This window comes from Myotis myotis, unplaced genomic scaffold (assembly GCF_014108235.1).
Source record: "Myotis myotis isolate mMyoMyo1 unplaced genomic scaffold, mMyoMyo1.p scaffold_m19_p_18, whole genome shotgun sequence".
Classification (NCBI taxonomy): Eukaryota; Metazoa; Chordata; class Mammalia; order Chiroptera; family Vespertilionidae; genus Myotis; species Myotis myotis.
Genome location: NW_023416322.1, coordinates 29,886,222 through 29,905,476, shown reverse-complemented (window position 1 = coordinate 29,905,476; position 19,255 = coordinate 29,886,222). Strand labels below are relative to the sequence as shown.

Genomic DNA, 19,255 nt, shown 5'->3' with positions numbered 1-19,255 from the left:
AACTAATATGATCAACTTACTGAACCTACGCTCTAAAAACCTTGACTGCTTCAGGTTAAGTTTTTGTTTAAGGTACTCCTTGAATAGATTTCTACTTCACTTTATAGATGCTTGCCACTAAAAAACTCATTAACTCCGGAGAAACTAAAATTAAAAAACAAAAACAAAAAAACTGCTCTCCCAAACATTTGAAAAGATAAAAAAAATTGAGTAGAAACGGCTCAACTTGTTGCAAAAACACCAGGTTTACTGGAAAGAGTGTGGGCTTTTCTAGAATCCAATCAGAATGTGACCTCAGGCAAATTCCTTATAATTGTAGATAGACTCCTTTCATCAACCAGTCCAGATCCACTCAGATACATGTAAGTCCTTCCATCTACTGGAAAAGAGGTTCTGCTGCTACTTGCATCACCAAGCAAAGGTCCTGGGAAATGAATAATTTGATCCCATAAAACACACCTGAGTCAACCTTTTTCAAAGGCCCATGATTAGGCCCAATCAACTTACTATCTGGAACCTTGAGCAATGTCACCCCAAATTTCATTGTTATCCTGGACAATTTTAATATCCACATGGATGATCCATTGTATTTTCTAGTCCCCCAATTTCTTGATCTCAAATTCAGTATCCTCCTGGAACCACTCTTTTGTTCTTCACTTTCATCAGAATCTCAGTTCTTTATTTTCTCTACAGCCTCTTCCAGTATTCAAATTCTTTCTCCATCAATTCCAGAGTTTCTGATCCATTATTAAAATAACTCTTTTATCAAAACCTTCATCATCGTTCCCCCACCTGCCTCAAATTTAGCCTTTCTAGCATATGCACTCAACAAAATCTTAAATCTGGATCAATCTAATTGAATGCCTTCACTACAACTTTATTTCCGCTCTGTGTTCTGTTGAAGAAAAATCCTATCACCAGGAAGATTGAAACCATATAAATTCAATCTCCTTCAGCTGGGCCCTCAATGCTACTGTCCTTCCACATGTCTTTAATCAGCATTTTCTCTCATTTACTGTAAAAGCTATTTCAAATTTCTACTACTCTTGTCAAGCCCTCTATGTTACCACATTCCTTTCTCACTCTCAGGAGATAAGCTTACATGCTATTTCACAGAGAGAGCATAAATCATTAGATGGAAATTATGTTCTCTCGAAAAAATGTATCCACATTTAAACCCATCCAGATCAACTTATCTGAGTCAGGTAAGGTCTTTCAGAATCAGGAATCTGAAAGAGCTTTATGTACTCGCTGTCTTCACTTTAACTTCTATTAACTCCATAATTACAGAATGACAACTTCACAGGTTGTTATAAGAATTAAATAAATCAATGTATATGGACAGGTGGCTTGGTTGGTTGGAGCTTCGTTCCATACACCAAAAGGCTGAGGATTTGATCCCCAGTCAGGTACATTCGGGAGGCAACCAATCGATATTTCTCTCTCAAATTGATGTTTCTCTCTCTCTCCCCTTCCTCGTTCTCTAAAATCAACAAAAATGTTTTAAAACAAATAAAACAATGTATATAAAGCATTAAGGAGAGTGCTTAGCACACAGAAAATGGCTACCAGCATAATCATTCACTTCCATGCCTTTAACTACTACCACCTATGTATCCATGACTCCCATATCCATACTTTTCAAGCCTGGATTTCCCTTTATCAATCAATGCTAAGTCTCAGAGGCACCCTGAACTTGATTTTTCAATATTTTACTAATATTAATCTTCCTCCTCTTCCATCTGTTACTGCTCCTGTATTTAGCCAGAATTTTAGCAATTTTTTTGACTCCTCCTACTCCCTACCCTTCAGCCCCCATTTGTTAAATCTCCAAGTCTAGTCAATTTTGTCTCCTATAATATCAAATTTATCCCTCTTCTCCTTCTCTATCTACTTTAGCTCTTTGCTGGGTTCATCACCTTTGACCTGGACTACTACTTCAATAGCCTCCCAACTGGTGATCTTGCTTCTAGATTTGGGCACCCCAAATTTATTCTCTACATTGTTGCTAAATTCATCTTCTAATATGCAAAACTGTCCAGTTATTTCTGATATCAAATCTGCCAATGATTTCCAATTGCTTACTGGAAAATGTCCAAATACCTTAGACTCCATTTATGATCTGGATCTTACATTCTGTTCTAGTCTCATCTCTTCCCCTTCAAAATCAAATTTTATCTTTAATGAATTACAATTCCCAGAAATCTCTCTCTCTCTGTCTCTCAGAACTTTCCTTTTCTATGATAATCCACTCTGAATAATCTTTAGTGTTTCCACTCATCCACCGGAAAACATCCAAAATTTTAAATTTAATCCATGTCAGATTCTGACCCTCCATCTCATTTCTACTTCTGCCCAAAACAAATCATCCCCAACAACATTACTGCCACTTTCCCCCAATGTAAACCCTCCACTTTAGTCAGAGCACTAAGAAATTCAGAAGGAATGAGAAAAGTTGGTTGAGGTAATCTGGGAAGATGCCTATGGATTTTCGAGATGGCCCATCCTGAATGTTTTTCAAACCCTCTTATACCATAGTTCTTGCTTACCTGTTTAGCCTCAACTTTAGCCTCTCTCTCCCTTAAAGCTCCAGTTTGGTGAACAAAACTTTGTTCTCATCTCCAAGCCTCACCCCTTCCCTCGTCTTGACACCCATTTCAATAGGCTAATTCCTTCACTTTCTTCAAGTCTTAGCTGACATCTCACATCTTTGATGAAGCTTCCCCTAACTCCACAAGATGATGCCTTTAGCGAACTCTGAACTTACCCAGTCAACACTTACCACACTATGCAGAGGTCCTCAAACTTTTTAAACAGGGGGCCAGTTCATTGTCCCTCAGACATTCCACACATGCGCACTGCGGGCCCGGGACAAGTCGGCTGCTAAGCAGGACAGGCAGCGGCGGCAAAAACACCCGGCGGGCCTGCGGCCGTAGTTTGAGGACCCCTGCTAGTGTATTGGTTTGCACTCTCCATTAGAGTATAAACTCCCTGAAGGCTAGGATTCTGTCTTGTTTACTGCCATGTCCTCAATGACTAATTCAGTGTCTGATAGGTGCTCAATTAATATTAAATGTTTAATGAAGAAGTTAAATTTTCATAGGAAAGAAGGGAAGAGCACTCCAGTGAGAACAAGTCTTGAGCAAAGGTGCTGAATAGGCCTGTGCAATGATCGTCTTTTGTTTTGGAGGAGGGAGAAATTTAGGGTAGAATTTTAAATTTATTTAACAAAAACTTATGTATCCCTTTCTGTGTGCTAGGCACTATTCTAAAGATGATACAAATTTTAGCTGATGTCCCTACAACAACCCTAGTACTATTATTAGCTCCATTTAAGAGATAGAATTAAATGAATTGTCCCTATTCACAGCTAGTAAGTGGTAAAGCTGGGATTTAAATACAGACAGTTTGGCTCCAGAATCTATATTCTTAACCATTACCTATTTCTATATTTGTCTGACCAGGAAGGTTTGGGGGGAAGAACAGTGGGAGAATCTTTGCCAGATGACAAATTCTGGTGGGACTTAAATAATGAGCTAAAAAGTTTCAGCCTTTATTCTGTGGCTAACAAGAAGCCATAAAAAGCTTTTATACAAAATTTTAAAAATACAGACTCCAACTACTACTTACCATTGCCTCCTGGTCTGAGTCATAATCATCTTTTGCTTGAATTACTGTAGTAGCCTTCTAACTGGTTTCCCTGTTTCTACCTTTGTTTGCCTCACTTCAGTCTAATCTCAACTCAGAAGAGTGATCTTGATCCTTTTAAAATAGAAATATGATCATATTACTCCACTGCTTAAATCCCTCCAATAATGGCTCCCCTCCTTACTCAGAGCAAAGATCAAAGTCCTTACAATGGCCTGTAAGTCCTAAATAATCTGACCCCACATTATGTCTCCAATCCCCTGTCCTGGTCACCATTCCAGCCATTTTGGCCACCTTGCTGCTACAAGACCTACATACACCTGGCCTACTCCCTGCCTCCAGGTCCTTTAAGCTCCCTGCTCTCTCTGCTTGAAACATTCCTTTCCCATATAGTCTTATAGTTTACCTCTCTCATCACCTTTAAATATTTGCCCACATGTCATTTTCTCAGTGACTTCCTGTACTCCCTAACCAGGAAAACTACAACATCAAGCCAACAACACTGCTATCATCCTTCCTTGTTTTATTTTCCCACATAATACATAATTTCCCAATATACTGTAGAATTTATTTTTTTCCCTATCTCCTCCCATCCTATATAATAAAAGAGAAACATTAAATTTACCATCCCTCCACACTGCCCACCAGCCAATCAGCTGTGAGTATGCAAATTAACCCAACAAAGATGGTGGGTTAATTTGCATACATGGGTGCCAGGCAGAGAGCAGAACAGGAGAGCCAGCGGCTTGGGGAGACCTGGCTCCCGCAGTCGCTCCCCCAAGCTGCCAGGCAGAGAGCAGAGCAGGAGAGCCAAAGGCTTGGGGGGACGTGGCTCCCTCAGTCACTCCCAGCAACCGAGGGAGCCATGCCCCCCAAGCCACCGGGCAGAGAGCAGAGCGGGAGAGCCAGCAGAGAGTGGAGTGGCTTGGGGAACTTGGCTCCCCAAGCCACCAGACGGAGAGCAGAGAGGGAGAGCTGGCGGCTTGGAGGACTTGGCAGAGTGGGAGGCCATGGGACGGAGACAGAGCAGGAAGGGAAAACCAAGAGTGCGGGGAGCACCAGGAATGCTGGGAATCGTAGTTCTGGTGGCAGATAGATCTCCTAGACCAGTGGTCGGCAAACTCATTAGTCAACAGAGCCAAATATCAACAGTACAACAACTGAAATTTCTTTTGAGAGCCAAATTTTTTAAACTTAAACTATATAGGTAGGTACACTGTTATTAACTTAATTAGGGTACTCCTAAGGCTTAGGAAGAGCCACACTCACTTTTTAAATGAATAAATTAGAAGAGAAAGAAGATACAATGAAAAGAGGAAAAGGAATGAAGAATAATAAGTAGTTTTCTATTCAGTTTGGTTAATAATCCCATAAGGCAGCTGAGAGAACCATCAGCGGGGCCAGGGATCGAGCCTACAACTAAGGTACATGCCCTTGACCAGGAATCAAACCCAAGACCTTTCTGTCCAGGGGCCAAAACTCTGTCCACTGAGCAAACTCTGTCCAAAGAGCCGCATGTGGCTCGTGAGCCACAGTTTGCCAACCACAGTCCTAGATACTAGAGCAAAGTGAGCCTGGAGCAAGTTACTGTTGTGGTGGGGGGTGGAGGGAAAGCAAAGGTGAGAGACATAGTAAAATCAGAGTGTCTAAGAAAAATTAAAGGGAAGATATCCTAAAACTTCCAGGAAATCTCCACCAGTGAAGCAAAGAAAAAAGAAAAGCCTCTATTATTCTGTGAGCAACAAACCAAACTGGGTTGAGGGTCTTAGACAATTCGCTCATACGATTGCAAAGACAGACAGAAACCTCCGGATTGGAGAGGGCTCCCCTGAGGACTCCCAGATTGGAGAGGTGCAGGTCGGGCTAAGGGACCCACCCCCTGTGCACGAATCTTCGTGCACCAGGCCCCTAGTGAGAATATAAGCCTCATGCAAGGGAAGGATATTTTTGTCAGTTTTGTTTATGGTTGAATTCTCAGCATCTACACACAGCAGGCTTTCGTAACAACTTTTTAAATGAATAAATTAGAAGAGAAAGAAGATACAATGAAAAGAGGAAAAGGAATGAAGAATAATAAGTAGTTTTCCATTCAGTTTGGTTAATAATCCCATAAGGCAGCTGAGAGAACCATCAGCGGGGCCAGGGATCGAGCCTACAACTAAGGTACGTGCCCTTGACCAGGAATCAAACCCAAGACCTTTCTGTCCAGGGGCCAAAACTCTGTCCACTGAGCAAAACTGGCCATGTTTTTTTTTTAAAAAGGAATTTTTAGCCCTAACTGGTTTGGCTCAGTGGATAGAGCGTCAGCCTGCAGACAGAAGGTCCCAGGTTCGATTCCGGTGAAGGGCATGTACCTTGGTTGTGGGCACATCCCCAGTAGGGGGTGTGCAGGAGGCAGCTGATTGATGTTTCTCTCCCATCGATGTTTCTAACTCTCTATCCCTCTCCCTTCCTCTCTGTAAAAAACCAATAAAATATATTTTTTTTAAAAAAAGGAATTTTTAAAACTGAATTATTGGGGTGACAGTGGTTAATAAAATTACGTAGGTTTCAGGTGCACAATTCTATCATACATCATCTATATTGTTTTACTATCTTTAAAAAAAACTAATAGCTTAATATTTTGCTTGAGGGCTCAGATTTACAATCAGTTTTATCTGGGAACAGATTCATCAACATACCTGAAATGTACCTGGAACTCCCTCATGATGAGGTATTCTTGTTGAGACTTGGAAACAATGTACTAACTCAGTGGTGTGATGCCATGGTTTTGAGAACCGTCCTCAATAGCCAAGTCTTATATATTAATATGCTCCATAAAATAAAGTACAAAGAATATCCCAATAGGGAAATTAGAGATCTCAAGAGCTATAGGTTAATGGAAGTCAAATCATATTTACATTTAACTTACAAGAATTCATCCGTAAGTACTGAGCCAGAGTTTAAGAACAAAAACAATTAACAACAAAGTTAAACAAGGGTTCAGGGACAAAGGCAATTAAATTTCAAGATAAAATTGGAGGCCATAGAGAAATACTGACTAACAAAGAACTGGGAGAAATAATAAGATTATCTTCACAAAGATGAAAAGAAACAGAAGAACCAGCAAGTTTGAATATTCCTAAATCTGTGGGTGTTTCAAGCATCAAAACTTTCAACTGATTTAATTTCTGAATGATTCACTCTATGGAATTATATACTACCAGTTACAGTATATATCATACATACATACATATATGTATATACACGAGGTTGGGAATCACGAATAAAATAACTTCAATGTATACCAAAAGAAAACCATCTAAACTAAAAATTTCAAAGTTGTCTCTTAACATTCATAAGATATCAACTCAGAAGTTCTTTAAATAATTTGCCACTCATTTATTAAATACTGTTATATACAATTATCTAGAAATCTACTAAATACAAACACTCCCTAATTCTAAACAGAAAACTGTTCAGTGTTACCAATGATCAATAAAGAGTCAAAGAAACATAGAATCTAAATATCCACCAATAGCCCTGGCCAGTTTGGCTCAGTGGATAGAGCATCGGCCTGTGGACTCAAGGGTCCCGGGTTTGATTCTGGCTAAGGGCACATGCCTGGATTGCAGTCTCAGTCCCTAGTAGGGGGCATGCAGGAGGCAGCCGATCAATGATTCCCTCTCATCATTGATGTTTCTATCTCTCTCTCCTTTCCCTTCCTCTCTGAAATCAATAAAAATATATTTAATAAAAATAAATTTAGCCGAAACCGGTTTGGCTCAGTGGATAGAGCGTCGGCCTGCGGACTGAGGGGTCCCGGGTTCGGTTCCGGTCAAGGGCATGTACCTGGGTTGCGGGCATATCCCCAGTGGGGGATGTGCAGGAGGCAGCTGATCGATGTTTCTGACTCTCTATCTCTCTCCCTTCCTCTCTGTAAAAAATCAATAAAATATATTTTTTTTAAAAAAATAAAAAAATTAAAAAAAATAAATTTAAAAAAACCATCCACCAACAGTGGAGTTGGTTAATTAACAAAATTAATTAACCACTAATCAAATATAAAGACCATACAGAAAATAGAAAAATGGTTTACATACTGAAAGTAGAGAAAAAGTATGTCATCTTTGACCTTTGTTTCCCCTTAGTTACCACATGTAAGTCTTGTGAATCCTACCTCCTTTATTACTGTATTTTTTTGAATTTAAGAAACCACTCTTTATAACATGTACCATTTAATATATCACCAAGAATAAGTACTTCCAATTAGTTGTATGAAACCATCAACTGTAAAATGCACAGATTTCAAACATGTTAAAATGTGAAAAACAACGTACGTCTCAGAATTGATGGACTACATATATATAATTCATAATTCATTCTCTCCCTTCCCACTCCTTTTGCTACCACCTTACTTCATTTTCTCATTATCACTACAACCTAATTAACTGATCTCTGCCTCTAGTTTCACCACTCTGCAATGCAGTCTCCAAACTGCTGAGAATTTATCCCACAGGTATGCTTGCCCCTATGTACAAAGACTATAAAGATATTCTTTGCAACACTATTTCCAACAAAAGTCTGGAAATATCGTAAGTCCATTAATAGGGGCTTGGCTAAATAAAGTATGTTACCTCTACCCACTGAATAGTACATAAAAAAATACAAGGATATTTTATACCTCATCTAGATCTATCTCCAAGATATAAAGTGAAAAAAACAAGGTACAATGGGTCTAGTATGCTAAATCTGTACAAAAAATACAAATGAGCATGTACTTTATATTCATAGAGAATAACTCTGGGAAGGAATACAAGAAGCTGCTACAAAAGGAAACCAAAGGATAATGAGAGACAGGGACAGTCATGATTGAAGAGTTTATTTTTTTAAAATATACTTTTATTGATTTCAGAGAGGCAGGGAGAGGGAGAGAGAGACAGAAACATCAATGATGAGAGAGAATTATCGACTGGCTGCCTCCTGCACAATCCCTACTGGGGATCGAGTCTGCAACCGGGGCATGTGCCTTGGACCGGAATCGTACCCAGGACCCTTCAGTCCACAGGCTGACACTCTATCCATTGGGCCAAACCAGCTAGGGCAGAAGAGTTTATTTTTATACTTGTACACTTTTTAGAATTTGACTTGGGTACTTACTTATTCAAATTAATACATTAAAAATTAAAAAGAAAATACCCCTATATATGGCTACATTTTATACTGCCCTTCCTCAATATTACTAACACCTTGCACATATTTACTATACTAAATAATACCAAGCAATGATCTAAGATGTGAAGGCAAAGGAATCTTTTATTTCCATCCCATGTTAACCAACTCTATCTTCAATAAGTCTATATTTTACAGTCTTAAACAATCACGGCTCTTTTGTAACATTTACTCTTTCAAATTTCATCATATTTCACTAATAACAATGCTGGTGAAAAGAGGAATATAAAATCTATCTACACTAATAAAAGGGAAACATGCAAATTGACCATCCCTCCGCTACACCCACCAGCCAATCAGGGTGAGTATGCAAAATAACCCAACAAAGATGGCAGAGGCCACGGAACTGGAGCAAGCAGGAGGCTTGGGTTGCCCCCAGCGATGGAGGAGTGACTGGGGGCCTAGGTCGCTGGGGGCCACCCAGGCTTCCAGCCTGCCCTGGCCTCCGCTCAAGGAGGGACTGGGGGCCTGGGTCACCGGGGGGCGTGGCCAGCCTGAAAACAGCCCTCAGCCCCTCAACCAGACTGGCCATGCCCCCCCGCAGCGGGGACCCTCACCCCATGGGGGTGTGGCTGGCCTGCAAACCACCACAGGCCCCTCGCCCAGACCGCCCCATGCCCCAAGGGAACCCCCCCTACCCTGATCCGGGACACCCTTCAGGGCAAACCAGCCAGCCCACACCCATGCACCAGGCCTCTATACTAATAAAAGGGTAATATGCTAATTAGACTGGGAGACCTTCCAGGAGACCTCCCGAACATTCTTCTGGACAAAACCATGGTGGCGGGGCCGAGGTAGAGGCGGTTAGAGGCCAAGAGGGGAGGGCAGCTGTGGGTGATCAGGCCAGTGTGTGTGTGGGGGGGAGCCGTTGGGGGTGATCAGGCCGGCGGGGGAGGGTGGGGAGGGGGACACGGACAGTTAGGGGTGAGCAGACCAGCAGGGGAGCCAGTTGGGGGCAAGCAGGCCATCAGTAGGGGTCAGTTGGGGGTGATCAGGACTGTGGGGGGGGGGGGCAGTTTGGAGTGAGCAGGCCAGCAGGGGGGCAACTGGGGGTGAGCAGGCCGGTGGGGAGGGAAGGTGGAGGCAAGCAGGCCAGCAGGGGGGAGCAGTTGGGGGTGCTCAGGCTGGCAGGGGGGGCATTTGGGGGTGAGGCCGGCAGTGGGGGGCAGTTGGGGATGAGCAGGCTGGCATGCAGAGTGGTTAGGGGCAATCAGGTTAGGCAGGCAGATGAGCGGTTAGGAGCCAGCAGTCCTAGATTGCAAGAGGGATGTCTGACTGCCAGTTTAGGCCCAATCCCTGTAAACCGGCAGTAGGACATCCTTCGCGGGGTCCCAGACTGGAGAGGGTGCAGGCCGGGCTGAGGGACACACACCCCCCACCCCCACCCCTGTGCACGAATTTCGTGCACCGGGCCACTAGTACCTGATAACTATGCAGAATAACTATGCACATATCTTTAATTAACAAAATATTTTTAAAAGTTGATTATAACCACCCTAACCAGTTTGGCTCAGTGGATAGAGCATCGGCCTGAGGATTGAAGAGTCGCAGGTTCGATTCCAGTCAAGGGCATGTACCTTGGTTGCGGACACATCCCAATAGGGAGTGTGCAGGAAGCAGCTGATTGATGTTTCTCTCTTATCAATGTTTCTAACTCTCTATCCCTCTCCCTTCCTCTCTATAAAAAAAAAAAAAATCAATAAAATATATTTTTTTAAAAAGTTGATTATAAACAAAACTCTATTCATGTATAATAAAAAGTCCTCTCCCTTCCTCTCTGAAATCAATTTAAAAAATAAACAAACCCAAGTCAAATCCCTAGTCCTTAATGAAAACTCTTGGAACCACTTCCATTTTTCTTTACTCTGAACTCATACTGCTCTTATATTTAATACTAGAGGCCCGGTGCACAGATTTGTGCACCAGCAGGGTCCCTCGGCCTGACCTGCTGAGATCAGACCAAAACCGGCTCTCCAACACCCCCCCGAGGGGTCCCAGATTGTGAAAGGGCACAGACCAGGCCAAGGGACCCCACCGGTGCATGATCAGGGCTGGGGAGGGACAGCGGGAGGGCTCCAGGGCATGTCCGGCCCGTCTCGCCCAGTCCCAATTGGCTAGACCCCAGCAGCAAGCTAACCTACCAGTTGGAGTGTCTACCCCATGGTGGTCAGTGCGTGTCAGAGTGACTGGTCAAACAGCTGAACAAATGGTTGGACACTTAGCATATTGGGCTTTTATTGTATAGAATCATGCAGTGTTTCACACATTAGCTTCTTCTTGGGTGGACTGTAAAATGTTTTACTTCTTTTCTATCTTCAACAATGCTGACTATCTATGAACTAGCTTGCTAATACGTATTTTGTTGACTGCCTGTCTGCCCTGGTCTAACCTGAGGCCAAAAAAAACAGCAGATTTTTCCTTTTCATCTTCAATAAGTATTGGCACAAGACAACTATTTATTATGTACATCAATGAAGAGAAATACTAGTGTGGTTGATTCAAACAAATTAATTCCCAAAACATCCCATTGAGTATTAAGAACACATCATACTGATTCTTTGAACAAATTTACCTTGGTAATTATATGCTTAAATGTGTATCATGATAATCTACCTCTCCACACCTTATATTTCTCTAATAGATAGGAAGAGAGATGCTGCAAAGAGCAGAAAGGATAACTTGTAAGAAAACAATATATTGCCTGGCCGGCGTGGCTCAGTGGTTGAGCATCAACCTATGAGCCAGGAGGTCATGGATTGATTCCTGGTGAGGGCACATGCCGGGGTTGCGGGCTCCATCCCCAGTAGGGGGGCGTGCAGGCGGCAGCTGATCAATGATTCTCTCTCATCATTAATATTTCTATCTCTCTCCCTTCCTCTCTGAAATCAATAAAAATATATCTTTTTGCCGAACCGGTTTGGCTCAGTGGATAGAGCGTCGGCCTGCGGACTCAGGGGTCCCGGGTTCGATTCCGGTCAGGGGCATGTGCCCTGGTTGCGGGCACATCCCCAGTGGGGGGGCGTGCAGGAGGCAGCTGATCCATCTCTCTCATCGATGTTTCTAACTCTCTATCCCTCTCCCTTCTTCTCTGTAAAAAATCAATAAAATATATTTTAAAAAAATATATATATATATCTTTTTAAAAAACCACAATATATTAACCAAAGTATCAGTTGACATTTCAAAATCAATGCCACCACCAATAACAAAGCATATCTGAGATCAGGAGTTGTAAAACTATACATTTACAAAAGATTTAGAAGAACTGGTTTCTATAAAACTTATTTAACGTCACAATTAGTTGTCACAGTTGGATACCATGCCTTGACTTTTTTCTCAATCTATCTAGTAAGTAAAGAAAAATTTCGCCCTGGCCGGGTAGCTCAGTTGATAGAGTGTCGTCTAAATATGCCAAGGTTGCAGGTTCCATATACAGTCAGGGTATATACAAGAAAGAATCAACCAATTAATGCACAAATAAACAGAACAACAAATCAATGTTTCTCTCTGCCTTCCTCTCTCTAATATCAATCAACCAATCAATCAATAATTTAAAAAAAAAAGAAAAAATTCCACGAAGCAGTATGGCCTTTGGCAGTTGTTCCCAAATTCTGGTTTTGGCCTTTAATGAAATTTCTACTGGTTTGCAGAAAAATGAAAAAAATAAGGACATAGCAGCTTATTTTTCCTAAAGTAAAATGTATCCATACTAAGGGATTTTTCCTTATCATCTTCTTTCTACTTTTCTATTAAAATACCTTTATGAAGCCGAGACCGGTTTGGCTCAGTGGATAGAGCGTCGGCTTGCGGACTGAAGGGTCCCAGGTTCGATTCCGGTCAAGGGCATGTACCTTGGTTGCGGGCACATCCCCAGTGGGGAGTGTGCAGGAGGCAGCTGGTCGATGTTTCTCTCTCATCGATGTTTCTAACTCTCTATCTCTCTCCTTTCCTCTCTGTAAAAACTCAATAAAATATAAAAACAAAAAAAACAATTTAAAAATACCTTTATGAAATGATAATAACAAATTTAATGTCCTTAGCTGGCAATATAAACAATCCTATTTCAGCACCCTTAGTTTCTTATTTTCTTAAACTGATTAGCTCATACCTAGAAACTACAGTCTAACAGATCTTCTCTGACCATGACTCACTGTGAGCTACCAAAGTAAATGCATAAATACTTCATCTGCTTAGTCTTTTTCTTAAAAAAATATTTTTATTAATTTTATAGAGAAAGGAAGAGGGATAGAGAAATAGAAACATCGATGATAGAGAGAGAATGATTGGCTGTCTCCTACACGCTCCCTACCTGGGATCAAGCCCACAACCAGGGCATGTGCACTGACCAGAATCGAACTCAGGACCTCTTGGTTCACGGGATGACACTTAATCCACTGAGCCACACCAGCCAGGCATAAGCATATTTTTAATGCATTACTAGTGTATGCTAAAAAAGTAAAGGAGCGCCCTGACCAGTGTGGCTCAGTGGCTAGAGCAGGGGTGGGCAAACTTTTTGACTCGAGGGCCCCAATGGGTTCTTAAACTGGACCGGAGGGCCGGAACAAAAGCATGGATGGAGTGTTTGTGTGAACTAATATAAATTCAAAGTAAACATCATTACATAAAAGGGTACGGTCTTTTATTTCAATAGTTTTATTCATTTCAAACAGGCCGGATCCGGCCCACGGGCCGTAGTTTGCCCACGGCTGGGCTAGAGCATCGGCCTGTGGACTGAAGAGTCCCAGGTTTGATTCCAGTCAAGGGCATGTACCTTGGTTGCGGGCACATCCCCAGTGGGGGGTGCGCAGGAGGCAGCTGATCGATGTTTCTAACTCTCTATCCTTTTCCCTTCCTCTCTGTAAAAAATCAATAAAATATATTAAAAAAAAAAGTAAAGGAGCTCTTTGAAGATGTATTCTCCTCTCCCTTTCTATCTAAAAATGAATAAAAACATTTAAAAATATGCTTATAACCTTCCATACAGAAGAATTTAAATAATTTACATTGATACTACCCCCTCAAGGAGGAGGAACATAACTTCCCACTTCTAAAGTGTGTACCATGCACAGTGACCTCTTTCCAAAGTGTCCAGTATGATGGGGGAGAGGGAGAAGTAACTTTACAAAAGAAACCTGACAAACACTGCCTTAACCAGTGATCAACATTAGCATCATGGGTGATAAGTCATGCTGGTAGTTACCCTTGATATGATGCAATAAAAATGGCACTTTACTTCTTCCCAGGAACTATAACCCAATCATGAAGAAAAAAGAATCAGACAAACCCATATTAAGGGACATTCTACAAAATACCTGACCAGTACTCCTCAAAACTGTTAGTCAAAAAAGAGACATGATGACTAGGCAAAAAACTAAGGAAATCCACAAATAAAGTATGAATTCTAGTTAATAAGTACACATTAATATTAGTTCATTTGTTGTAACAAATGCACCACACTAATTAATGTAAGATGTTAATAACAAGAAAAACTAGATACAGGGTATATGACAACTCTCTATACTATTTCTGGTTCATAGTTCGGTGCTCAACACTGAGCCATGCCAGCAGGGCAAGAACATTTCTTAAGTCAGTCAGACCTAGTTTCAAAGCCCAGCCCCTATTTCCAACTGCATGACCTTTTCAAAACACTTCTTTCCTTATCTACTCAATGGGATAATAATAATGCCTACCTATTCAAAGGTTATTATCAAGATTACATGACATAACACGTGTAAAGTTCCTAGGATAGCATCAGGTACATAACTGTCCGTAAATATTAGCCAATATGAGGATTATATACACTATCTAAAGGGCTAATTACCTACTAAACAACTCTTCTCAGATGCCCTCTAAACACTCCAACTCCATATGTTCAAATCTGCTTTCATTATCTATCGCTTCCTCCCCAATTCTCTGTCACCCAAGACAGAACCCATAGAATCCATCTTTCAAATTTTCCTCTAACTTCATTCCCAACATACAACTGGCTGAAAAGTTCTATCAAATTCTACTTACTTCCAGTTATAAGATGAATTAGTTCTGGGGATCTAATGTACAATATAGCGACTATAGTTAAAATACGGTATTATATGCTTGAAAGTTCCTAGATCTTTAAACGTTCTCTAACACAAATAAATTTATGAGGTGATAACCTTACTGTGGTAATCATTTTGCAACATATATGCATATCAAATAATCATGTTGTATCATGATTATTGAGATGTCAATCCCATCTCAATAAAGCTGGAAAAAAATAGGCATAAGGCTGTTTGGGAACCATTATACTATATACACCACACTCACTACGTATGGAATAATACAAAATACCAATAAACTTTGAAAGAAATGGGAAGCAGTCTAGCACAGTGGTAGAGAGTAGACTCTGGAATAAAGAGTGCTTAGATTTGAAATTACTGTTCACTTGCTCTGTACCTTGAACAACTTACGTCACTAGGCCTTTAGTACTTCCCTTATTACCATTTATAATATTTCTTCATTATTTTCCCTGTCACCAGTGTAATTTTACATATATATCACTAATAGACTTATTAAGCAATAAACATTTACCTCATGAATTGTATATTAAATGAGATCACATAAGAACTCAGTAAATGTTAACTATTTATTATTAAATCTATTAGTGATATGTTTGTGAAGTTAACTACATTAATGACTAGAAATTTAATAAAGAATATTGTTAAATAATAAAGTATTTGCAAGCAACAGAGGCTTTGAATCTATTATTTCTTTTCTTTCTCCCACTCTCACCTTCTGCCTACATTTTTTAAAAAATTAAATAAACTCAGTGAATACTTTCACTCCAACCAAAAAGTGATACCGCTTTTAAAGTATTACAGCATATAAAAATGCATACTATCACACTTCCCAGAACCAATTATTTTTGTTCAATTCTTATCTTAGCTACTAAATGTTCAGTTTCTTATAATTTTCAGCATCCTATACAGAGTTTTACATAAGCAAGCATTCAATATTCCTGAATTCATTTTCTGAATGCTGTCTTTGGACACAGGAAGACACTATACATTTCAGTAACTCAAGTAATGCTGACTGTCTCCTGGACACAAGAGATCATCATTTTAAAATATTGCTTTATGCTATAGTTTTTAAACTATCAAACAGCTCGGTATCCGTTCTGGTCTTTTAGAAATAAAATGTGGAATGTTGTACCTCCTAACATTAAAAGATCTTTCCTCCTCGAACACTGCGGCTTTTACTAAAGGGTAAAAAAGAAACTCGCTCACTCACTCTCCCTCTTCTAGTGGTTACCAAAGAACCATACAGTGAAAGCAAGTGAAACTATTCACTAAAGAGTGGAGAGAGTAAGAGAGATGAGGGAAAAAATAAAGGCCACAACCAAAAAATTTAAACCCAGCAACTAAACATTTAATTTCTTTCATCAAAGAGCCTCTATTTCAATGTTTCTCTCTAAGAAAAGAATAAAAAGAATGAGGTATTTTTTAAACTGTCTTTATCTTAGCCAGAAAAACTTTATGTTCCAAAGCCCAGATGAAATTTTTGCCTTTTTCCAAAAGGAGAACTAGGTTCTACTACTTTCTCTACAAGATGTGCATTTCTCCAGGTGCTCTATAATTATACAAAACAACTACTTTTTGTTTCTTTGACAAATGAGAAACTCAGTCAAGCTGGTTTGTACAATAGTGTTAAATTATTGAGCAATTTTATAGGGTCTCTGAGCTCCTTCTATACATTAAAAGGCCTCACATAATCAGATAGTTGAAATTTTAAAACAACTAACTCACATACCCTCTTTGGACTTGAATAAAATTAGTAAGCCTCACTTCCTAAGAAATTACACACATACATACCCCTTCTCTGCAGATAAAACTTTAATTCTGGGGTGACCTGTTTGAGCAAATTTTAATGTTAATATTATTCTACTGCAGCCGAAACCGGTTTGGCTCAGTGGATCGAGCGTCGGCCTGCGGACTGAAAGGTCCCGGGTTCGATTCCGGTCAAGGGCATGTACCTGGGTTGCGGGCATATTCCCAGTGGGGGATGTGCGGGAGGCAGCTGATCGATGTTTCTCTCTCATCGATGTTTCTAACTCTCTATCTCTCTCCCTTCCTCTCTGTAAAAAATCAATAAAATATATTTAAAAAAAAAATATATATTATTCTACTGCCAATGAAATTTTCCTTTCAAGATTTCCATATCACAGGACCATGTGAAGCTTATCAATATTGTTTCACACTTTGAGTTATGAGAATAGAATGTTTATCTGTTACATAATTTATTTAGCCTACTATGAGCTATATAGCAAAATTATGTTCTATATGTTATTTCAGATCCACCTAGAGCAGTGGTTCTCAACCTGTGGGTCACGACCCCTTTGGGGGTTGAACGACCCTTTCACAGGGGTCGCCTAAGACCATCGGAAAACACATATATAATTACATATTGTTTTTGTGATTAATCACTATGCTTTAATTATGTTCAATTTGTAACAATGAAATTGGGGGTCACCACAACATGAGGAACTGTATTAAAGGGTCGCGGCATTAGGAAGGTTGAGAGCCACTGACTTAGAGCCATGTATATAATACCACCCTTCTGCATTTGACAGACAAAGCAGCTCTATGAAGAGCATAACAATGGCTTATAAAATGTCACAATACAGATAAAAAGGCTCATTTAGTATATACCATTGCAATAATTATACGGTATAACTAAGGTACTTCCATGTTTTTAAACATTGTCAGGAAACATGGAAAATATTATTTGCATCTCTATGAACCTACGACAATGGAATGAAGAAAATGTGACCTAGGTATCCAAAGGGGAGGAAGAAGACCAATTATGCTATAATTTGCCAAGAAGCCTAAACCAAGAGTAGAAATATGCAAGAGATCAAAATAGATGTATTACTTCTTTGGGGACCTGAGACAAAGTTTACCTTGAACCTCAAAAAGAACCTAAGCCCAGAACACATCAGATCAAATAAATAGAAAGAGGTATCTAAAATACTAGAATGCCCCAGAGCCTTCTCTCAACCTTTTGTCTATCTACTCTTATTATTCTATCTTATTACACTTACTTCTCTATCCACACTTAATCCCTAGTACAGTCATGGGCCACATAACAACATTTCGGTCAACAGCAGCCTGCACATACAGGTGGCCCCACAAGATTATAATAGAGCTGAAAATTTCCCATCGCCTAGTGATGTATCCATCACAACATATTCCTCATTCCTGTTTTGTGGTGATGCTGGTATAAACAAACCTCTTGCATTGCCAGTTGTATAAAAGTATAGCACATATAATTATGTATAGTACATAATACTTAAAAATGGTAAGAAACAACCTTGTTACTGTGTATGTATTTACTACTATACTATACTACACTTTTTGTCATTAGAGTGCACTCTTTCTACTTATTAAAAAAAAGTTTGCTGTAAAACATTAGGCCTTGTTATGCCAGCAGTAGACTCACAGATCTGGTGTTTGCCACTCTCCTGATCGCATCATTCTCTTGTGCTTGATTTAATCTTGTGTTGTTTATAAATTTAGTGTAGCCTAAGAGTGCAGTGTTCAGTGTAGCCTTACTGTACAGTAGTGTACACATTCACTCAACAGTCACTCAGAGCAACTTCCAATCCTACAAGCTCCATTCATGCTAATAGGTGAACCATTTTATACCACATTTTAGTACCTTTTCTATGTTTAGATACACAAATACTTACCACTGTGTTACAGTTGCCTACAGTACTCAGTACAGTACCATGCTGTACGGGCTCTATCATGTAGTCTAGGTGTGTATTAGGCTATATATACAATCTAGGTGTAAGTGCACTCTGATGTTCGAACAATGACAACATCACCTAACAATGCATTTCTCAGAATGCATCCCCATTAAGTGGCACATGACTGTAGATCTCTTCCAGCCTGGTGGCTCTAAAGACACACTCAACTAACACCCTGTCCTGTGGTGACTGTTGCACAACTCAGGCAAAAAAAGTCATTTTTTATTACTCTCCTCTCTTACCCCATATTTAATCCATCTAGAACTCCAGTACGATCTACTGTCAAAAGAGATCTAGAATTAGCCTGGCTGGCATGGCTCAGTGATGGATGGTGGACCATTCAACCTATGAACCAGGAGGTCACTGTTCGATTCCCGGACATATGCCCTGGGTTGCAGGCTCCTGGACTTGATGCTCAGTGTAGGGTGTGCAGAAGGCAGCCGATCAATGATTCTCTCTCATCATTGATGTGTCTATCTCTCTCCCCTTCTCCCTTCCTCTCTGAAATCAATAAAAAAATTTTTTAAAAAAAGAAGAGGTCTAGAATTAAATTACTTCATAGCAATTCGACTGGCCACAACTTGGTCTAAACCATCTGACCCCAGGATTACT

The 19,255-nt window shown here is 40.2% G+C and overlaps 1 protein-coding gene across 9 annotated transcripts in view; it reads right to left on the bottom strand.

Moving 5' to 3' along the window:
• The window catches only part of RPRD2 (regulation of nuclear pre-mRNA domain containing 2), a 67,219-nt gene that overhangs the window by 43,430 nt on the left and 4,534 nt on the right, over positions 1-19,255 (bottom strand). The window contains exon 2 of one of the 9 annotated variants that reach the window (XM_036343719.1): positions 3,631-3,762. The exons of the other annotated variants lie outside the window; for them this stretch is intronic. The gene's annotated coding sequence lies outside the window, so the exon portion shown is untranslated. The remainder of the gene's footprint in view (positions 1-3,630; positions 3,763-19,255) is intronic. 9 annotated transcript variants of the gene reach the window in all.